General features: G+C 38.8%; 1 protein-coding gene and 1 long non-coding RNA gene across 4 annotated transcripts in view; both read right to left on the reverse strand.

Moving 5' to 3' along the window:
- SLC4A4 (solute carrier family 4 member 4) overlaps nt 1–11,324 on the reverse strand; it is a 343,152-nt gene extending 331,828 nt beyond the window's left edge. The window contains exon 1 of the mRNA XM_019757100.2: nt 10,676–11,324. The gene's annotated coding sequence lies outside the window, so the exon portion shown is untranslated. The remainder of the gene's footprint in view (nt 1–10,675) is intronic.
- A 2,244-nt stretch (nt 11,325–13,568) lies between these two features.
- The window catches only part of LOC109461125 (uncharacterized), a 79,284-nt gene continuing 72,688 nt past the window's right edge, over nt 13,569–20,164 (reverse strand). For all 3 annotated transcript variants that reach the window (XR_012493700.1, XR_012493699.1, XR_002139630.2), the window contains 2 exons: nt 15,936–16,003; nt 13,569–15,206 (listed from right to left, as the gene is read on the reverse strand). This is a non-coding gene — a long non-coding RNA (uncharacterized LOC109461125). The remainder of the gene's footprint in view (nt 15,207–15,935; nt 16,004–20,164) is intronic.

Consider the following 20,164-nt stretch of genomic DNA (forward strand, 5'->3'; position numbering starts at 1 on the left):
AGACAGGAACAAAAGGGGAAATTGTTTTCAGTATGTTGTTAAGAAAGGAGGTAAGTGTGTGCAATTTATTTGGGAATGATGTACATCAAAACTTATTTTAAGACAATTTTAGTTTGGACCCTTGATTAACTAAGCTTCAGTTATCAGACAATTCAATTACAGTGAATACTTCATAATCTAATGACAGTAGAAAATAGACCACTCCTGCTACGTAAGCAGACAGATACACAATTTCCCAGAAACAGGCTCCTCAAGATATGATTTCCCCTTTCTTGATTCCACAGACTCTGCAACTCATGGCACCTACTGCCCAAGCTTCAGGCACTCACACTGTCCTATCACTGCTCCCCAAGTCAGCAAGTCTCCTTTAGATCCTATATCCTTGGACACCCACCTTAGAATTGAATCCCTCACTGTCTCTACAGGACAAAGAAGTTATTCCACTAGCTCATGCATGACTCAAGCAGCAATGTGCTTGAAGCCTGGGCCACATGCTCTAGCCTGTCTTTTTCTGCTGCTCTGGTTTTAATATAAAGTGCACTGTTATTCAAGGCCATACACTCAAGTCCTTCCATCACAGAAGCTAAAAGCTGTGGGTCAAACAGGGATATATGGCACTGGACTTTCCAAGCTCTCTATTTAATTTGTGAACATAATACTACATCTAAGAAAGTTATCTAACACAATGATTTTTAAACCTGCACAAAATGAAATATACTCCCTTTAGTTGGGAAAGCAAACTATTTTAGATTAGTGGAAGTATCCCAAATGAACCCAGAACCAAAGGTGTCAACAGGAACACCCAAATTCATTTTATGAGTAGCACAGTGTGGACTTGATTCAGAGAAATTTTATAAGGTCTAAATAATCTGATCATTTTATAAACTCACGCGTAAAAATGCGCTTATCCACTTATCTGCACTTACATTAGTGCCTCTAGTCAAGGTCAAGAGCTGAGACAGGGCGTGCAGAGGAAGGTAAATTTGAGAGCAAATGTCATGTGAGGTCAGACACACAATCCTTTAGAGTTTAGACCAACGTTCAGTGACATCTGACAGTGATACCAAAGAACAAAGAAATCATTCTACAAAATGATAAGCGACTTGAATAAGGTGCTGAGAGAGCCCTAGGTAAAAACAACACCGACCAAACATGCCCATATTCTCTTTTAAATTGTATGAATACTTTACCCAAAGATTCGTTCTGGACTTTCTCCTCTTGGGAGAAGCCAGTGTCTCCTCTTGTGGTGACAAGCTGCTCACATAAATACCCACTGCATAAATTTTTTTTTATGTTAAGCCTATTTCTTTCAGTTGTAAGTGGTCTTCCTAGTTCTGAAGTTCTTAGATTTGGGGGAAAGTGTTCACAATATTATAGGCTTAGGTAAGAACTCCTTTCAGACTTCACTGTTCAAGACTATAGCGTTCAAGTAGATTTCTGTCTGTTCTCTTAAAGACATTCCTTTATTCTCATGATACGCAGTGCATTTCTCTAGACCTTTCCCATTTCAGTCTATCTTGAAGTCCAAATCTTCAATGGAGCATGCTACATAAGAATGCATAAGGTTCAGCCACAAGGATAATGCAGACGTACGGTATTAAAAGACCCCTATTAAGAGGTGATAACTGAATTCAAATGTCTGTTCAAATGTAATATTTATCAATATACTAAAGAATAGTGAAGCATAATGAGATTTCACTAGAAATATTATGTATATAATATAAATAAAACATGTATTCCAAAATGTCTCAATATATTCACATATATTATAAGGCACATATGTTTCAAGACAAATAATATACACTTAACACATAGATATATATAGTACAATGATATTCTCTCACCTTTATATAAAATCCGGTATTATCACCGTGCCTAATACCAGTATGATAAAGGAAATCTACTTTCCCTCACTTATATTTGTGTTATATCTGCCAAAGATTTTATGTGAACAACATCTGGGCTTAAAACTCCTAGTTCAATATGATCAATTAAGAAATGATTTGAATGAGATGAACACCAAATTCACAGATGTGAATAAATAAGTGAATGAATGGTGCTTTCCCCTTGCCTACCACAGGAGCTCCTTGCCCAGGTGAAACCCAGAAAATACTACATATGCCTTATTCCGTATTTTCTATACCTCATTTTATATATATAGATATAGATATAGATATATACACACATATGTGTGTATATATCTATATATATGTAATTCAGAGAAGGAATAAAAGCTATAAATTTTTTTAGGTAAATTCCTTTTTAGAAATCTTAAAGGTGGTGCTCATTGGGGAAGCTGGGTGAAGGCTATATAAAACTATACTATATTTTTGCAACTTCCTGTGAACCTACAACTATTTTAAATAAATAAAAAAAATTTTAAGTGCTAACAATTCAGACTTACTTTTAAAAAAAAATAGTAAATAGAACTGTGTCTAATTCAGAGAACAGATAAAATAAAGTTGTATCTAAACAGAAAGATTAGGTAATTTTTCCGAGAAACTACATAACACATCAGAAAGCCTAATCACAAAGTTTCATCCCAAAAGTTACTGGTTTCCAAACTTCATGACAATAAATTTCACAGAAATATTTGAAAGACCCAACAGCAATGATCAAAGTTTGAACACTGTATGGATAGCTCTATAAGAAATAGCGTTTAGATAAAGTTGGGTATAATGACTGGGCATCTGATTAGTTTGTCTAGATTTTTTAAGTATCATTCCATTAAGTAAGTATTTTCACTATAAAATATGCTAGCCACTTGAGGACCACAAAAGATATTGTGATACAGTTCCTACACTGAGAAAATGTAAAAGGAAACAATTAAAGGTCAGTGAAGAGCAATAAGCAGTAATAAAGTGATTGATTCAAGTATAGAATTCACTGTGTAAAGTTTTGACAGTAAAAACGTGTCAGTGCTTGACACGTGTGAGTGCTTGAACTATATTTTCTTCTGATGTTTTTGAATGGGTATTTTTGTTTTATTTCTTAATCTATTTTTAAGGGAAATTATCTTATCTCATTCATCTAAATCTTTTGAGACATTTTCTATTCGTCTTCTCTGTTTTCCCAGGCCAAGTTGCTCAACTTGTAAAGTGCAAACGTGTGATCTGTGTTTCTGCTCAATCTGTTAACACTCAGCAATTTTCTAAAGGCGATTGTAATCAGTACTTCAGCAATCTCCTACGAGGAGGCCCTATTCTCTGCTAACATCATGAGTGTTCATCTCACATTCCTAAGGACATAGTCTCCAGAGGTCAAAGGTCAAAGGAAAGAAGGAATTTTTGAGGCAGTTCCACCAAAGTCTCACCACAGTCAACATGCATTAAGGACGGGAGGGTTTCAGGGGTGCAGCCATCAACACTCAAGTCCAGTCAAACTTTCAGTCTGAGTGACGGTCTCACTGAGTCTTCACTGAGAACAAACATGTTGCACCAAATAACTGTTTCAGGATTTCAAGCATGATCATTCTGGGGTAGAAGATACAAAAACCTGATTTGTATAAAAGATGTTAGGAATAGTCCCATCTTGCCATAGAGACAGCCGATTTCCACGCTGAAGAACACAAGAAATGGGAAAGCTAATCCCATTCCCTTGAGATATTGGTTTAGATATTATCATTGTCATGATCCTAGTCTTTAAAGAGTTGTCCTTCCCTAATCCATAACACCAATTTAAAAAAAAAACAAACTTTCATGCGCTAGGTGGTCACTAAAGTGAGGAACCTTGCTCCCAGCATTTAACGCAGCAATAACCAGTCATGCCTGCATGCTTTTGTTTTCAATCAACCCTGTTTAACTTCTCACAGGAATGAAATCACCCAAAACAGAAGATGAGATTCCCTAAAATTCACTAATTTTAAAATAGTAGTTTAACAAGGTTTACCATAATTATCCTTTTTTTATTTCAATTTTCTATATTATATGTGTAACAGAAAACAAAACTGTCTGCTATACCAGATTATTTCATTTTCCACAAAATCACCATAAAGCAGCCACATTTGGGTCAAGCAGATTTGAAGGATGCTACCTAAAATGTAAATGCCCTCATAAAATGTAGACTGACTTAGGTTAGTTACTCTGAAGTAATATGTTACATACTCAATACTCTGGGTACCAAAAACAGTTCAACGATGAAAGCCAACTAACCAAGACTACCACTAGCTCTCAAAAGAAAGAAAATAAAAAAGCTCAAATACAAGTAAAAAGGCAAAGAAAATCAGTCTTTGGGTAACAAAATCTAATTAGATTTCCACATCAAAATCTAAGTTCCTTCTGCTGCAAGCCTGATTTTGCAGAGGAATACCTATTGCTGTTCATCATGCAGCTCTCCAAAATAAAAACCATTGTATCTAATTTTAAAATAAATATATGGCACTAATGTCTTTTCAGATGAAAACAGTTGAGGGTCCCCAAGTCAAACCAATAGTTAACAATGAGACCTTTCAAAGGATTAAGAATTGTTTTACACAACCGTTTATAAGGTATATGCTGCAAATTTGCTGTTGATATTATAATCAACATATCTAAGAACCACGCTATCCATACTAAGCTGAAAAGGCTCTCTACACGCTCCAGTTTCCAGCTATTATACATCCTTAAACATCCAATTTTGCATGAAATATGGTTTCCAAGGTATCAGCCCTGGAGAACCCACTACAATATTTTAAATCTGGAAATTTGCTGACCAGCATTCTAATTATAGAAGCTAAATATAGTCAACGTGTAAGCTTTTGGGGATCACCCATGAGGTGAAGAGCATTGTAATCATTTTCAAGGGTTCTCCAGGTCTGTTTGTGTTACTAGGGGGCATAAATTTGATATGAGCTATATAGTGAAATGCGTGATCTCAAACTGCTGGCTATTTAAGCCTCAATTTTTCAAGCTGAGGTTTAATAAACTGTCCTCATCACAGCTGTAGTGATAAAAAGTAATAGTCCTAGAGACAAAAGTGTAAAAAACGCAGTTTGAATCACTCAGGGTAACAAAGCAAGAAAGATGCTTAAATGTGTTGTGCATTCGTTCAGCCAACAAACATTTATTAACATGTCAGGAACTGTTCTCAGTGCTGGCACAATTCAACTCAAGAATAAGAAATGTTGTATTATAAAGTTCAACGACAATAACTAATGTATGTATGGCCATTTACAGTTCTGAACAAGGTTTCATAAATAACACCTCTGTGATTAGGTTTTACAATCATTTTAATAATGAAAAAAGAGAGACATATATTATTTTTTAAACTCCCCAAATCAAAAACCAGCAAGTGAGAGAACTGAGTCTCTAGCCCTGATCTTCCAAACCCCTATTCCCATCAGTCACTAGGCAATACCACGTTACAAGATACTCTGCTTTGTAAAAAGGCAGATAATACCAGCTGTTTGTAAGGATGTGAAATAGAAAATACTCTCACAAGGGGCTGGTTGGAAAGTGAATTAGTACCCCTTTTGAAGGAAGGCATTATCTACTAACACTGGCTCGGCAGTTCAACTCACAACACACACAACCGAAATTCCCACATGTTTACCAAAAGACACATGTAAAACTGTTCTTAGCAGCACTATCCATAATAGCCCCAAACTGGAAACAACCCAAAGGACCATCAAGAGGGAAATGGATAAGTAAATTGTGGCCTTCTCCTAAAGTGGAACACTATAGAGCAATGAGAATAAACAAACTGTTGCTACACACAAAACATGAAAGAACGTCACAAAATAATGTTGAGCAAAAGAAGTCAGACACAAGGACATTTATCACGTATTCTGGTAGAAAGTTCAATAATAGATCAAAGTAACCAATAGTCTCAGAAGTCAAGAGAAAAATTACCTTTGGGAGGGACGTAATGGGGGCCGGGGGGGTAGGGAAGAGGGGGTTTTGGCTGCTGACAATGGTCTACATCTTGGCCTTGGTCAAGCTGGTTATGAGGATGTGGTCACTTAGGTAAATCACCCCAAGCTGTTAACGTATGATTTAATAACATGCATACTTTTCTATACACATTAGATTTCAATAAAAATTTAGATAAACAGGAAGGAGAGAAAAACGAAAGGAAAAAGGGAAGGGAGGGGAAAAGCAGTGCAGGAAGGGATGCTCTCAGGGTACACCTAAACACTTAAGTGCTGTGCTTGTGTTAATTCTTACATCTGCTTTTAGTACTTAGGCTACCTCTTCTACAAGCTGTCCTCTGGCGCTTTTCAGTATTATCCATGTAGCTGCCAATATCAGGGCATTCTGAGCAGTTTTATGTTTGCTATGGGATTAGAAATCTTATAATCAGTCACGTTATAACTGTATATGAATAAAGAGTAAACAGACCCAGAGGGATTGCCTATAAGTAAAGTGAATCCTCTTTAATATATGTCTTTTCCCCCACCTCTATTCTGTCTGCTCGGATGCTTTTTGCTGGAGAATATGCCAAATACAGGAGTATTTCATCTATCCAATAGATGAAATTGTTACTGGGCCCAATTGGCGAATACTAGATCTCCAGGCCAAAGCTAGAATTAACTAACATAAAATTCCAGATCCCACAAGTTTTCTTATTTGCAAATAGTATAAAGGAGAATGTCAATTAGTGAATATATTTATAGAAAAGAAACTGCTAACTTCTTATCCAAGATATTATGAACAAGTTTTCTAATTGTGTCACTCATAGAATATTGTATCAGTTTTAAGATAATATATTCCTCCCTCATTTTGTATTTTTATTATTTTTGATTGTTAGTCCCCAAAAAAGTATGTTATGAGTTTTATTTAAGGTTTCTAATACAGAAACTCAAGTTACACTGAGGGTACCCTTCTACAAAATAACCCACAAAATTAAAAAAAGAGAAGTATCAGTTGATGGTTACTTACTTCCTTTAACATCTTCCTTTCAGGTAACTTCTTTCTGTATTCATTCTCCATGAAAAACAAAAGTTAGTTCTCAAGACTGGAGCTAAAACTGGTCCACACACTGAAAATTCTTCACTAGTGAAAACAGCCCCTGGCATTGCAGGATCTAAAATAAGGTTGAGGCAAGTAGGTGCTGCCGATGAGCAGAATTACCAACAGGGAAGGCCAATCATCACTTTAAACCAGGCTAAACTTTTATCTGCTTTAGCGTCTTCAGCTGTGACTAAAACCAAATTCATTCATTGGATGACAGTCATTCTCTAGTTTAAATAGGTATCGCTAGTTCAAAGCTAAAATGTTCGCTCTGACCTTCAACAATTTTCGTTTCATTCAAGAAAAGCATACAAAGTTCTGTGTCATAGTTTCCTCCTCATCTCTTCAACGAACATGATAATCCCTTACATCTACTTAATTTGCAGGGAAAAAGAACATAATGAGGTTTGGGCTTATATGAAAACAATTACAGATGTATATGGTTTCAGCATTACTGTTTCTATCACCATCTTTTTTGAACACATAGTTTAATTCAGAGGCTAGTAAGACCTTATCACTAAGGAATAAAATTATAAACTTCATGAAGATGGAAAGTAAAAGTTTTATCTCTTCTTTGCCACAGCAGGTAAATAAATCTATTACCATTCATAGCTGGCTGTCCTTTCAATGCTTTCTTTAAAATACCATTGCACTGCTGAGACCAGAGAAATGCAATAAAAGTCAATGCCACAAAATCATTTAGACTTTAATCAAATATGACTTTAGAGAAAAGAAAATCGGCCACCTCTACAAATGAGTTATGTGTTGTGTGTGTAAATGTGTATCAGAGAAAAGAACTGAGTAAAAGACTAGATTAGGAGACTCCATCTCCATTGCTTGAAAAATCACTAACGATGTGCACTAGAGGGAATATATATGTCTTTCATGTTAGGACAGCAGCATACTTTCTATTTTGTGACATAAACATATCAAATGTTTAGATATTGGGAAAAAGGCAAAATGTATTTGGGAATACAACTTAGCACTGACCTTATATGAAAGAAACATTACTCTTCCCTAAAAATTCCTTCATTAAGCAAAAAACAATCCTGAAAGTAGCAAGATCCTGTTTTGTCAAGTTTTACCAACATCCTGGATGTTCCTAAACTATCCATTTTGTTAAACGACGCCCCCAAATACATAAATGTCATAAATCATATGTTGGCTTCAGAAATGGCATCAACAGTGAGAAATAAGATATATGTTGTGCTTACAGCTTCCCATCAAATCATGTCCCCTGATTTCTTCCATCTTAGCAATCAAGAAGAAACTACTTAGCAACTTTCATCGCCGTTAGATTTGTCTCTTCTCAGTTTGTTCTTTCCACTCCCAATCTTAATAACTATCAACTCTAGTCTTAGATTGCATTCATGGTATTAAAAATGAACACAAAGAAACTCCAAAACACGAAGAGATGATGTGTATTATCCCCACACTTAAGTAGCAGTGAATTGTCTCAGGACTCTCTCCCCTAGCAATAGTCCTAAACTGCAGGGCGCTCAGAGGCGTGCCAAGAAATCTGATTACCTACATGATTCACAGCTAACCTGTATTTCCTTTCCTTGTGCTTTTCTTTAAGATGCAACGTATGGCTAGATGATCTGTCTTATTATCAGAACAAGGGATCAAAACCTGAAAACTGTATGTGCCAGAGATCAATAAAAAACAAAAATTACCACCAGAGTTGTCCCAAAGGTTATTTGATTGGTATCACATTTTTTCTTTAAATATGATTCCCTATGTTCCTTTCACACATTGTTGTAAATCCAAAATGTATGTAACCGTTTAAATGACTAAAATAAAAACACGAACATTCAAACATTTAAAGTGATTTTATGTTCACAAAATGTACTAAAAGAGATACATCATTATAAACTTGAGGGTACATTCTGGCAATCTCATTGGCTGGGGTACCTTATATATGTTAGTCTCCAGAATGATCCCCAAACATTAAATGATACCAAAAACCTCACTTTGAAAATATTCTCATACAAAATGTTGGGGGGGGGGGCTTCCTGGTTTTCTATTTTCTCAAAGGTAGACATGCTTGTAACTATCAAAATATCCCATCTTATCCCTCCCACACCACCTCTTATAAATGTCCTATGCCTCAACAGCTCATAAGACTATGACTTTCCTCTCCCTATCCATGCACGTGGGAATTGTTGTGTTGTCTTACTAGAGACTCTGGGATCGAGTTGAAACTATTCATTTAAAGAAAACAGAATCCTATCACTACATTTAACTTTAAAATGAAAGTAAAAGTTTTTTCTCAGTTGTTAAAGCTATAAAAAAATAAGCAGACATGGTTCCTTCGATTGAAGTTCTATGTATAACCTCAATGTAAGTGCTATAATGACCATGGAAATTATTTAAATGCTAATGTGACAGATACAGGGAGAATCCTCAGCCAGAAACCTTGTCAAGAGACATTACATTGTCTATAAGAAATTCGTGAATACTGCGTTGACTGCATGGAAGGCTCTATTCAAATCAGAATGGAAAAAATAAATCCTAATGTGCAAGGTACGCTTTTTTTTAATGCAAGGTACACTTTAATTCAGGTAATATTCTACAAGTTCCAGATACAAGATAAAAGGGAACTATGGTATACTACAATACAGTCTCTCTTAGGGAAGGAACTGTTCCAGAATTTAAGACAATTTATGTTTAGTACAGCCCAGTGTTCCTAATTTCCCATTAAGAGCAACTTTCTCCTGCACTAAAGTGAAATGGGAAAAGAATTAGGGCGGGTAAACCAAAGTTAACTGCTCTTTAATGAAAGTCAAGAATGGAGGGCTTGCTGCAGGCAATTATGCTGAGAAGGTAAGGCCTTGAGACAGAATGAGGGGTGGAAAAAACAGAGGGTTTACAAGGAGCTAAAAAAATGCTTTACGATGGTAGAAGAGAAGTATAATGGTTTCCTTCATCTTTCACGTCAAATTCAGGGTTGTTGTCGGGGTTTTTTTTTCTTTTGTTCTTTAATAACTTTTTCCTTGTGGTGCTTGCTGCAGTTTGCTGATGTAGTTCCCCACTCCTGCCTTCCACTGGTGACTCTTATTAACGGACTGGCAAAGGCTGGGTAAAATGCACTTAAGAAAAAAAGAAATCACCTGCCCTTGCCAAAACGTACACACTGCCCAGTACCTGAGGAAGAGCTCCGCTGTCGCTGGCCAAGAGAAATCCCAATTTAACCTCTGCCTCCCCCTTCCAAATCCATTGCAAATAATTGTGTGTGTGCCACTAGCAGAGAATCTGCCTGACTCACCCCCCGCTTTCGGCGTGCCAGGCTCCGTCTCGGAGCCGATAGTGAAGTGGGGGTCGCGGTCTCGGAGCAACGTGAGTCTCCCCAGCACTCCCCCCATAGTGGGCTTGGGGCCGTTTCCCCCTCAAGCAGGTGCCCCGCCACACTGGGACCACCCAAGCTCACAGGAACACACGTGTCACTGAGCCGGAGCCCAGCCCGCCGCGGGCACTGGCCCCACAGTCTGGGCAACAATGCCCGGTACGCGAAGGGGGCTTTACAGTGGGGGAGAACCAGGACCACCCAAACTCCTACTCTAAACACTACCAAGGGCTGAAAAAGTACTTTTCCGCGGAAGCAGCGTCCACAGCCCGCCAGCGCCCAGCCCAGGGGATGCCCGGCCCGCAACTGACCTCTCTCTGCCTCTCCCGAGCGCGCCCTCCCAGACCGGCCCCCCGCCCGCCACCTCTGCGCCCGCTGCCGCCCCCAGCCGGGCGCTCACCTCCTGGGGTCCGGCTTCCGTCGTTCCTCCAGTTTGGCGACGGAATGTGGGGCTGCAGCGGCTGCTGCCGCCACCGCCTTCACTGCCACCGCAGCCGCCACCGAAGCGCTGCCCGGCGCGCCGCCGGGGCTGGAAGCTGGGGGCCCACGGGATCCCCGGAGGCGCGGGACCGGGGCGCGGCGGGGCCGCGCCGCGGGAAGTTGTCGGCGCGAGGCGCTGTGCGAGCGGGGAGCGAGCCACCCGCGCCCAAGTAGTCACAACTTTGCCGCCTGGGTGGGTGCGCGCTCAGGGGCGGAGTGAGGCGAGAGCCGGGCGAGGACGCTGGGGCGGGAGCGTCTTCGGAGCCGGCAGGACTGGAACCTAAACGGCCCGCGAGAACCGGGGGAAAGTGGCGCGGGGGAGAGATGTCTACACCGCCCGCGTGGCGCGCGCGGCGGGTGAGCGTGTGAGAGTGGGGGCGTCTACTCTACTTTGCCTTCTGCAGCTCCTGCATATTATGGGGCTCTCCGCTTTTTCTACGAGTAGCTAACACTGCAGCAGTGGTGCCCGGCCCCGGCTCCCCTCGGGAGCCAGCCAGGGGACGGAGAATTGGGGAAGGTGGCCGTGCAGGAGGCTGTGCCACGAGAGCGAGCCAGCGATCCATATTTAAAGCCCCGAGTGGCTTCGGCCAGCCCCCAGCCCTGCCCTCGCTCGCGCCCGCCCGGCCCCCGCCGTTCCGGGCTGCTGCTCGGCGTCAGCCGCCCGGGCCTCCGCGGCGACTGGGAGGGGCCTCGGGCCGCACCGCCTCCGCCGGGGGCTCCGGCTCTGCGCGCTGCACCCGCCTGGAGCTGGCTGGGGACCCAGCTCCCGACCCGCTGCCCTCGCCTTCGTGGGCTCCTTCTCTCTCACGCCCTGGGCAGGCTCCTAGGTCCAGCTTTTTGTCCTGCTCACGAGAGTTCCCCGCTGGAAAGAGCTTGTGCCCTCATGCAGAACTGAAGTTGCTCGCTTTCCCAGCTCCAGATCACTTTTGACGCTCCTTTGTAAAACTGAGTGTAGGTAGAGGGAGGGTTGCCAGCACACAGCACTAAGTCATCGTTCACCCGTTAGCGAAGAATGTCTGGGAAGAACACTTGTCTTTCACTTAGGTCACTGATGGCTTATGTCTTCCTCGAGCAGTTTGAGAAACATCTTTAGCCGTCCAAGGGAGTTTCTTAAGTATACAAAGTGACTATTTGTATTTACTCTTATCCATAAGGCTAATTAAAGAGGTTTAAGTACCCTTTGCCAAGCAAATAATGCTAAAATGTGTCAGTGACCCAGCCCCATTAAGATCAGTAAAGTAAACCGTAGGTACAGACTGTCGGCACGGGCACCATCTAATGTTCTGATTACTGCTAGAGTAGCCACTTAATGGATTTGAGCCGCATGGCATATGATGCATTTCCTATTAATACACATCGCATATAAGAAATGTGTGGAAGTCAATAACCAAACTGCGTTTTCAACAGAACCCACCAAAACACATAAAGCCCAAGAGAACTAATTTCATATACTGACTACCTGCTCCAGGTTCCAAATCTTGCCACAGTACTAAGCTATAACTAGTAAGACCTCTAGGGGAAAAAATCTGGAGGAAAATAATTTGTGGACAGAGGTTTTTCTTTCTAGTTTTCAAAACTGGAAGAGATCCATTGTATCTCACCAAGTCCTTAGGAAGCAGTTATAAGCTTGTGTCTTTTTTAAAAGTTGGTATGTTTAAAATCCTTGGTTAATGCTCAGAAGGCACTTAGGAACCACCGGAAGCTGTCTAATGTCTTAGATTAAAATCTAATGTCGTGTGTCTGGCTGTTGTCACATCTGGGTGACAAGTATGTTCACACATTTTACATGACCCACTGCAGTGACATGGGAAATTCAAAACAAAAGATTTTTAAAAAATAGTTTTAAAGTTTTTGCCTACATAGTTTTAGGCAAAATGTTTTTAGACTGATGATAAAATTAACTTTCAGTCCCTGAGCACACAGCAAGATTCAGCAACCCCAAAGCTCTCAGACAAAGGAAAGCCACTTTTGTATTAAGAGTGTGCTACCGAGTGTGTTCAGCAGTTTTTCACACTGTGGATTATGTATTTCAACATAGCTGGCAATTTCTTATTATTATAGTGAACCAGCCATGAATGGCCAGCATTGGAGAATGTTTGGGAAAGAAAAAGTTCAAGAAATGTATGTTTTCCAGTACTCTGCTGCAAAATATATCAAACTGTCTTTCACACAAACCAAACAGATAAAATTCCTGGAGGCATTTCACTATCAAGATTGGCAAAATTTTATCCTGAAAAGGGTATAAAGTTGGTGTGTGGGGTGGAAGGCAGGGAGGGAATTAGAGCACTATGGGGTGAAGTTTTGTATGTGCCTTAAATTAATGAGAAAAAAGAGTTGTCTTTGGCAAAGAGCCAACAACCACTGTTATCAGTCTCAGTACTTGGTGTTTGCTAGTCCCCAATTAAAAGAACATGTTCCATTTCTTTGCCTATTGATTATTGTCCAGTAATTGAGATGCGGTGTTTTTCCTTTGAAAGGTCATTGATTAACTTTTCTTGTTAACTCTGCATGTGGTCACCTTTGCTAATGCTATTCCAGGTGAGGACAATGAATCCTGAAATCTATTTTTCACGTATCCTAAAATTTGAATTATGTCTCTTGATTCTCATGAGCCCAAAGAAAGATTTATTTGTTCTTTTTATCTGGGGGTTCACACAGCTTGGTGACAGGATGAATGAATGGAAAAATTAATGGAATTAGAACAACAGTATAAGTAATCTTTACTGATAATGATTTATCTTTTTAATCAATAATTCTCTGTGATAAATGACCTTCTAGAATACCCACCCACTACTTAGCTTATCAATCAAAGTTCTTTCATATCATCCAAGGTCCTAATAGACACCTAAAGAAAACAGAAAGATGGGAGGAAGAAACTTTATTTCAATGACAAGCACCATCTAGTGGCAGCAGGTGATGAAATCTCCTGACAGCATAATGTCTCTGACAAGAATAAAGATAAAAGCTTTTGAATAGGCAGTCCAGGCATTCCTGGTCCTGTCTAAGCATGGCACTCTTTGATTCTAAAACAAGAACGTTGTATATAGTAAAATAATGCTACTAGTAGGCCCTGTGTTGGTTATTCAAAGTAAGTAGGGTACAGATCTGACCTGCAGATGGGATTATTGCCATAGTGTTTTCTCAATTTTTGTTGACTTTGTATAATCACTTCTCTGTATAAAGACCTCTGTATTTAAGTTTCCTCATTACATAAAATAAGGAGGGCTTGTCACTAGATATTATCTATAAAACATTTGTTCAACAAATAGCAGAACCAATAATTATAACTATTGTATTTGCGGATTTTTTCCCATTATTCTATTAGAACAGGGGAAAAGTGAACAATATGATTGAATGTTTATCCTGGAGTATACAAAATTATAACATCCATACACATCTCATTTGGGGGCCTAAACAAAAAGGTGGTAGTAGATATGTTATCTCCTATTACTACAAACTTCAAAGAATGATCTGAAATGTTTCTCAGTATCAGCTCCTTTTTAAATATGTGGCTCATTGGTGGAAGTTTGACAAACATTTTGCTATACAGAATAGAGATTTTCTTTGTGCTAATATTTGTTTTGACTTGCAGTTGTTTTGTTATTAAACAGTCTTGCAAAAGAATAATCATTAAAGTTGCCACTCTGTAATCAATTTAGTCAAAAACTTCATGATGTAAGAGTAAGGAAAGAGAAGATCACTTTTTCTCATTCTGGAACCAGCCTGGGATAAAACTGAAGACAGATATAGATGAAAGAGAGAGAGAGAAAGAGAGAGAGATCACTTAAAGACCTCATTTTTGTTTCACTTACACTCCAGAAAGTTCATATTCAATCTGACAAATTCCTGAATAAATTCAGCCAACTAGACTTATAATTTATATTCTCTCCTTCAAATCCCAGGCTTAAAAATAACTGTAGCTAATTTTTCATGAGGAGAGAAGAAAGGTGAACACAGTTTTTACAGTTGTAAGCATGGCATGAGCTAGGGAAAATAATTTCATTTGGTTAAACGTGTCATAAATTGCTTTACAGCTTAATCTACTATGGTAAGCTCTCAACTATATCCATGTGTCTTTTAAAAACATACCTAAAGTCAAATCTTACGGAAGTTTCTAACTTCTAAAAACAGAAGCCTATCTCTGTTCATTTCAAGGAAATTATTGGACCTTTCTGAGACTCAGTTCCCATAATAAAATCAAGGAGCTTAAGATAATTACAAAAAAAAAACACACACACAAAAAAACAGTAATTCTGATAGGATACCAGAATGTTTTTCTCTAATAAAATGTGAACACTATGTTTGTGATAGAGAAACATGCAAATCTTTCAGACATGGTATTGGCACATTTATTATGAATGCTCTGTTTAATAACCGTAGGCCAGAGTTTCAGCCTCTTCCTCCTACAGGAATTCTCCCATGGATCAGCATAACACAGGACACAGACTTCTCTGTTTGAAAGGAAAAGGAAAAATTAAATTGAGCTACTAAACCACTAAAACCTACGCTCCCTGATTTAAAAGATTGATCTGGTTTTAGGTAAGATAGTAGAGAAATACATCAGACTTCTCTGCCAGAATTGACTTCCAGGGTCTTTGGACTCTGCTAATCTGTGTGTGTGTGTGTGTGTGTGTGTACACACATCACACACAGAAAGGTGCTTGTTCCTTTGTGTCCCGCTGGCCTACCTGCCTCATTAGGGGATGAATAAGCCCAGATCGCAGGCTGCTCTAAAGTTGCTCTTCCTTTTCTCCTGTGGACTGAGTCACATGGACACAGCTATTCCATCGCATGGAGACAGGTTTTCTACAGAGTAAGGGATGACTGGATCAAACTGGGCTATGACTACTCTCATCCACTTGTCTGTTCCCCCTACCAGGCTTACCCTGTAGACCACAGCACCTCGATCTCCTTCTAAGTAGTAAATCAGTTGACACTTCAAGTACATATCTGCCAGACTGATTTTTTTTTATGAGAATGCTGCAAGATTGAAATCTGAATATTAAAAGTTGGTTCCTTTCTTCCTCTATCTTGAGGGAAGGGAACATTCTGAGCAAATTTGCCCTTTGAGGCTTTTCAATTTCCCAATACTAACCAAAGGATGCTCAGTTCAGCACAGAACGTGAAACATGATGGGGTCATCCATTCAGTCCACAAATATTTATTAAGAACCTACTTACTATGTGTCAAGGATTCTTCTAGGAGATGGGTTCCTGGAACAAGTAGACAAAGTTCCCGCTTCATGGAGCTTTAAGTAAACAAATAAATGGAGAAGATAATTTCCATTTCCTTGGAATGCAAATTTCTATGAAGCAGTAAATGCTATGAATAGGGTGGCCAAGCATCCCAGTTAACAGTTGCAGTTTACCCCTGTTATCCCTGTGTAATGATAACAGCTCTCCCTTTTACTTTCAGAAGAGAAACTGGTGAGAAACGATAGAATCGCCCTAGCTCTAGAAGAGATAAAACTCAGTGACAGGGCACGGGAGAGCTTTTTTCAAGTGGGTGTTAGGAAAGGCCTCTGATGTGCTGTTGTCTGAGCACACAGACCTAATGCCAAGAAGCAAAAATAGGAAGAATTTTAAAGGCAAGTTGACTGGATAAACACCATCTGGCATGGTGCCTTACACATAGTAGGAACTCAGTAATTAGAATGTAAGTAGAATGATTGATGCATCCACTCTTTTTGGAACATTAAAAAAATGAAGGGTGTTACTCAACCAGAATATATTTCTGTTAAGACAGATTCGGGCTCCACAAATTCCTGAAGACATCATTCTTCTTAAACAACAACTTCTACACTACATCTGTCTATTTATTTGCATATAAATAAAGCAATCTCTGGAAGGATAAACGTATACGAGCAACTAAAAGCATTATTTGCCTCCAGGGAGAAGAACTAGATGATAGTGGGGTAGGCATAGGGAGAAGGACATTTCACTGCATCCTTTGTACATTTTTTAAATTTGAGCCACGTGGATATATTGCTTGTTTTTTAACTTAAATTTTAATTAAAATAAATAACTAATATATATTTATATATAAATAAATACCTATATATACAAAACAGTTCCATGTCTAGAGATGTTTTTTCATATAAATAATTTATCATTATATATATTATTATAACATATAATTAACAGAAACCCTTATGATGGACAGGGAGATTAATATCCTGATGAACTATGAAACAGTGGCTACTGTGACACCAGTGACAGTGCTAGAGCACCTGTGCCCTCTCCTTCTTAGTGGATGCTGTTTAGTGCTGACAGTGTTTGCTCACTGCCCGCCTGGGCTTCGTTCAAATTAGTGTCATGGGACAAAGAGAGATTCAAAAGGATGTTGCTGCTTTTCTTGGCACCTGGACAAATATACACAGTACAAAAATTTTAAAATAACGTTTTATTGGGCATTTTGCTGTACCTTTGATTACAGGTGTTAGGTTTTCAAAAGTGAGAATCTGCTTTTTTCCATTATAAAAGTAATGTAGTTTCATTGTAAAAAAGTTGTACAATAGAGAAAAATAGATGAAATGGCAGTGAGAAATACCTTCTTTCAAAGAAGACTACTAGTGTTTTGGCATATTTTCTTCTTTGCATATTTTAAATTTGTGGCTAGAGTTGATTGATCATATTGTGTGTTTTTTTAATGTATGGTCTTTGAGGCTAATTTTGAGTGAGGACAATCTCTTTTGGCATAAAAAACAAGTTTTAAGAGATATGGCTAGAAAAAAAAGGGGGATCTAAATTTGGTACCATCTTTCTAAACCAAGTTGATAGCTGTTGTACTCTTATCTCAGCACAATTCCAGAATTGCCTTTAACAAAAATTCCTATGGAATAGGCTCTCTGTGGATAGTTTCTGTTATCTGGCAATGAAAATATTGACAGCCTCACTAACAATGACAATAGCCAACACCTACATAGTAATTACCATGTTCCAGGGACTGTTCTAATTATTTAACATAAATTAATTCAATCTTTTTTCGTCAAGAATTACTTTTTTTTAAATTAAATTTATTGGGGGTGACATTGGTTAATAAGATTATATAGGTTTCAAGTGTACAATTCTATCATCCATATATTGCATCGTGTGTTCACCACCCAAAGTCAAATCTCCTTCCGTCACCATAAATTTGACCCCTTTTACCCTTTTCTACCTCCCCCCATCCTCCTTTCCCTCTGGTAACCACCATACTGTTATCTGTGTCTATGAGTTTTTGTGTGTTTGTTTTATTCATTTGTTGCTTTCAGTTTTATATCTCACATATGAGTGAAATCATATGGTTCTTGACTTTATCCATCTGACTTATTTCACTTAGCATGATATTCTCAAGGTCCATCCATGTCGCAGATGGCAGTATTTCATCTTTTCTTATGACTGAGTAATATTCCATTGTATGTATGTACCACATCTTCTTTATCCAATCATCTTTCAGAGGACACTTCAGTTGTTTCCACGTCTTGGCCACCTTGAATAGTGCTACAATGAATATAGGGGTACAAACACTGTTTCCCCAAAAATAAGACCTAGCCAGACAATCAGCTCTAATGCGTCTTTTGGAGCAAAAATTAATACAAGACCTGGACTTATAGTAAAATATAATTAATGTAAGACCCGGTCTTATATTATATAAGACCCAGTCTTATTTTACTATAAGATTACATTAATTTTTGCTCTGAAAGACACATTAGAGCTGATTGTCTGGCTAGGTCTTATTTTCGGGGAAACACGGCATCTCTTTACAAATACATGTTTTCAAATTTTTCAGATAGATACCCAGAAGAGGAATTGCTGGGTGATATGGTAATTCTATTCTTAATTGTTTGACGAAGCTTCATATTGTTTTCCATAGTGGTGGTACCAATTTACATTCTCACAGGCAGTGTATGAGGTGTGATCAAACAATACAGTGAATGTTTAAATTTTAAAAAAAAATTATTACAGTAAAAGACACATTGCTGTCAATCCCCCTCAAAATACTACCCTTTGCTTTGAACACACTTGTCCCATCATTCTTGCCACTTTCTGAAGCAGTTCTGGAAGTCCTCTTTCATTAGTGTCTTCAGTTGCACTGTTGTGGCTGTCCGATATCCTGAATCATTTTGATTTGGGAGAAGAGCCAGAAGTTGCATAGTGCCATCATGTGAATAAGGTGGATGAGGACACACCATAGTGTTTTTATTTGACAGAAATTGCCATACTAGAAGCGATGCATGACATGGAGCGTTGTCATGATGGAGAATGATTTATGGCACACTTTAAAACATACCTTCTCTCAACCATAGTTCACACCTGACTGCACCAAACGAGTTAAAACTTGTCACACACTGTTACTAAGGTTCGCTGCGTTGCGTCCCATATTGAAGATCCCTGTCTTTCTGTTGGATGGCACTCAGCAGCAGCTTTCACCATATTTCTTGATCACAGCAGAAAGGCTCTGTGTCATATATCACTTCTAGTCAAATTTCTGTCAAATAAAAACATTATGGTGTGTCCTTATCCACCAAATCTGGCATCATGCAACTTCTGGCTCTTCCCCAAAGTCAAAATGACCTTGAAAAGTAAATGTTTTAAATCGATTCAGGACATCGAGGCAGCCACGATAGCACAACTAAAGACATTCACAAAAGAAGACTTCCAGAACTACTCAGAAAGTGGCAAGAACAATGGGATAAGTGTGTTCACAGCAAAGGGGGATATTTTGAAGGGGGATTAATGGCAATGTGTCTTTTACTGTAATTTTTTAAAATTTGAACATTCACTGTATTTTTTGATCACACCTCATTTAAGCGTTCCTTTTCTTCACAGTCTCTCCAACACTTATTATTACTTGTCTTGTTGATAATAACCATTCTAATAGTGTAAGGTGGTATCTCATTGTGGTTTTGATTTGCATTTCCCTTATACCATGTTTCCCCAAAAATAAAACCTAGCCAGACAACCAGCTCTAATGTGTCTTTGGAGCAAAAATTAATATAAGACCCAGTATTATGTTATATTATATTATACCCAGTCTTATATTATAGTAAAATAAGACCAGATCTTATATTATTTTTTGCTCCAAAAAAGCTGATTTTAGAGCTGATTGCTCGGCTAGGGCTAATTTTGGGGGAAACATGGTAGTGAAGTTGAGCATCTTTTCATATGCCTGTTGGCCATTTGTATATCTTCTTGGGAGAAGGGTCTGTTCAGGTCCTCTGCTCATTTTTAATAGGATTGTTTAGGTTTTTTTGTTGTTGAGTTGTATGAGTTCTTTATATATTTTGGATATCAACCCCTTATAGGAGGTGTTGTTTGCAAATACATTCTCCCATTTAGTTGGTTGCCTTTTTGCTTTGTTGATAGTTTCTTTTGCTATGCAGCTTTTTAGATTGATATCGTCCCATTCATTTATTTTTGCTTTCACT

Source organism: Rhinolophus sinicus, linkage group LG02, assembly GCF_036562045.2.
Source record: "Rhinolophus sinicus isolate RSC01 linkage group LG02, ASM3656204v1, whole genome shotgun sequence".
NCBI lineage: Eukaryota > Metazoa > Chordata > Mammalia > Chiroptera > Rhinolophidae > Rhinolophus > Rhinolophus sinicus.